The sequence below is a fragment of the Lactuca virosa genome, chromosome 8, assembly GCF_052849685.1.
Source record: "Lactuca virosa cultivar CGN04683 chromosome 8, Lactuca_virosa_CGN04683_v6, whole genome shotgun sequence".
Taxonomy (NCBI): Eukaryota; Viridiplantae; Streptophyta; class Magnoliopsida; order Asterales; family Asteraceae; genus Lactuca; species Lactuca virosa.
Window position 1 is genome coordinate 198,764,086 of NC_136433.1, and position 3,549 is coordinate 198,767,634.

At 32.0% G+C, this 3,549-nt stretch overlaps 1 non-coding gene across 1 annotated transcript; it reads right to left on the minus strand.

Moving 5' to 3' along the window:
• On the minus strand, nt 1-103 carry LOC145135179 (U6 spliceosomal RNA). The gene has a single exon (XR_013719644.1). It is a non-coding gene; the product is annotated as a U6 spliceosomal RNA (small nuclear RNA).
• Between the last annotated feature and the right edge of the window lie 3,446 nt (nt 104-3,549).

Consider the following 3,549-nt stretch of genomic DNA (forward strand, 5'->3'; position numbering starts at 1 on the left):
AAAAATTTGGACCATTTCTCGATTTGTGCGTGTCATCCTTGCGCAGGGGCCATGCTAATCTTCTCTGTATCGTTCCAATTTTATCGGATGTCCCCGTAGGGACGATTGTTCTTCCTCACCTCAGCAATATAACCGGAAAAAAAGTTCTTCGTCTGGTCGATGTGGGCGAATTTGATAGCAGCGAGTTACATTACATGAAGTCATAAACTAATTCACTATTTATTTATTTATTATTATTTTTATGTACCTGATTTTTCATCAAATTCATCAGCAAGATTGTAAGGTACGATTTTCTCTTTTTTAATCCGTTTTTTGTTTTTATATTCAGAACCATCGTGATAATAATACTTTCGATATTCCTATTAAGCTTCTTGGTTTTTTAGTAATTGTAATTTGTAAGGGTTATAATTTTGTATTTTAATTTTGGTGGAATTGTGTTTTCTTGGATGCCCTTATTATATATATATATATATATATATATATATATATATATATATATATATATATATATATATATATATTAAAGTTGTGGAAGAAAGGAATAGTGAAGTTGACATACTTTGTCCAGGTTTGGTACCTTAATTTACATATCCGGTCCCTGTACTTCTTTAATTAATTTATTCATGTCTTTTTGTTTGTGTTCCATTCAACTTCCCATTTTTTTGGTAGAATTGGTCCCTGTATTATTGTTGAAACATGTTTTTTTGGCAACTTTGCTCATTATTCTTTACCCATTTTGACACTTTTGGTCCTTGCAATCAATATTTTTACACTTTTTTGGAACCTTTTAATATTTAAAGTTTGGCCACAAAACTTTAACGGTTTGACAACTTTGATCCCTTTTCTAAAAAGTTGCTAATTCCTACCCCTTTAATTCTTTAGCCATTTTCACACTTCTGGTCATTGCAGTCAAAACTTTTATATTTTTTGTCCGGAGCAAAGCCCGGACTTTTCATCCTTGCACTTTCTATGTCTGTCATATTTATCAATTCGGAAACAACATTGAAAGCTTCTGGCCCCCGCGTAGCGGGGGTAACCTTTCTAGTTACTTATTTATATCGATTGTCTTCTCACAAAGCTATAAATTCATCAACATTTGAATAGTGACATGTTACCATAAAAAATCTACCATTTAATCCAAGATTAACTAATTTATTGTAGGTGAATAATGGAGTAATTATTGGATAAAAACTAACCGAAGTTATTTGATTGCATACCCGTATTTGTATTTGTTTATAAAACAAAATTTTATTGATCCGGTGGGCATTGATGAGTAAAATATATGACATATTAAGGGACATTTTTTAATCTTATCGACCTAATTTACTTAATACGGATGTGTTCTGAATGATGTAGAGTATATTATATATGTAGATATCTTGCTACTTTTGAATACCAATTTACAAAAAGTATAGATACAATTGAGGGTTTTGTGGAAACATTGTACATACATGGATACATAATTATACATTGATTTCTCAAAAAAATGCATAGTAGTTTGCATACCGATTCGAAGAAGAACGATCCCTAGGGTGAAATCTCAATGTGATGTTGGAGTTTGATCTTAAATGGAACCACGAGAAAAATTCATGCTAAAAGGATGGAGAATTTCTTAAAAATTGATTAAATCTCATATTCAAAGCCCTAATCTATTAAACTTAAATTCTAATAAGAAAATTGATTTCTTAAACATAGTTGGTTGCTGGTGGTGTACGATTCAAGGAGGCGACAAGAAAATGATGTGTGGGTATGATGATTTTTGTAAAGTACCGGGAGAGGGAGATAAGAAAGGAAAGTTATGAGCGGCAACATGAGGATGTCAGCGTTGGTACAAAGAAGGATAGGGGCGTGTTGACCGAAGAGGAGACCGAAAACAATAGTAGGTTAATCGTTTTTGTGGAGTAATGGAGAGAGAGAGAGAGAGAGAGAGAGAGAGAGAGAGGGATGCTTTTGTGGAGTAATGGAGGCACGAGAGAGACAAAATAAGATAAAGGGGAGATTGGAGGGACGAATGCATAGAGAAGGATGAGTGTTACCTAGGTACATGATTTAATGGTGGTCTTGTACCGATGAGGAGAGAAAATACAAGATCTTGTATATGTATTTTGCAATGTTTTTAAAAAAATGAACATGTAAAATAGTGTTTTCTTTTTTCTAAGAGTTTCCAGTAAACTAGCTAGACCTATAATAACCGGTGAAACTGATGTTTCTTGAACAAAAATTTTGAGTTTAATGGTCAATCATGTATTAAAAAGGTTAAGTAACTAAATGTATACATGAGACATGGTTTATTATCTTATCAAGTCATTGGCCTTTTTGTTAAAACCCTCTTCTAATATAATTATCTTTTGTGATTTTTTATAAAAACATATATTTTTTTATGCACTTTAGGCATGAGAATAAAAGAATTTATATGATAATGGTTTAATGATTGAATTGAACTGAATGATCACAAGTTACTATACCATTTGGGTTTTAGACTCACAACTACATGTCTCTTGTTTATATTAGGCCAAGAACCGACCTAACTAAGAAATGGCTAAAATATCTCCAACTATAACCCTTACGGTTTAATGATTCGAAACTGCTTTGAATCATACCATAACCATAACCGAATAAACCGAAAACTGGATAAACCTTAAACTAAGAACCGAATGTTGTTATACGGTTTCAACCGGTTATGATTTGGTTCAGTTCTTTTAAAAAAAATGTTATCTAAAAAGGTGTTTAGAATTGGAACCAACCCAACCGGACCAAAACTGCATACCATACGTGTCATTTTTGCAGTTTGTGTGTGCAATAGTTTTTTAGAGTTAAAACATCGATAAATTGTAAATTAATTTCCACTGACAATAAATATTTTCAACAAAATAATAAGCATTTTCAATTTATTAAATAAAAAACCATTTTTTTGGAACAACAACTCTAATCTACTCCTATACTACTCTTAAATCTCCACCTATGTTCCTCACGAGACTTGAACCCTCGACCTTAAGGAGGGAGGGCAAAACCAGATACCGATACCATTGTTTTGTAAAAAAGAAAAATGATTATCTTACTAAATACTTAGGTTGCGTTTAGTTACGGAAAAACAATTTTTATTTTCCGTTTTTTGTTTTCCCTTTTCGATTTTCGTTTTCTGTTTTCATTTTTCATTGAAAAATTTAGAAAACGCGTTTAGTTAAACTTATTCATTTTTCATTTTCAGTTTTAGAAAATTAGCGTGTTTAGATGTGTATTTTTCTATCGGTTTTCATTTTTAGAAAACGGTAGCGGTGGTAGGGTGTGGGTGAGGGCGGTGACGATAGCGGGTCGGCGGCAGTGGTGGTGATGACAGTTTTCCAAAAATTTCTAACTTCTTTGTAATTTTAGAAAACGGAAAATTTTCATTTTCCGTGAAAAATTTAGAAAAATAGACGAACTAAACGCGTTTTCAAAGTTCTCATTTTTTTGGAAAATTTTTCCAGCAATTTTTCCGCAACTAAACACACCCTTATCTTTTAAACTTTATTCCATTAATCACTAAAGAAAATAAAAAGTCGAGATCAT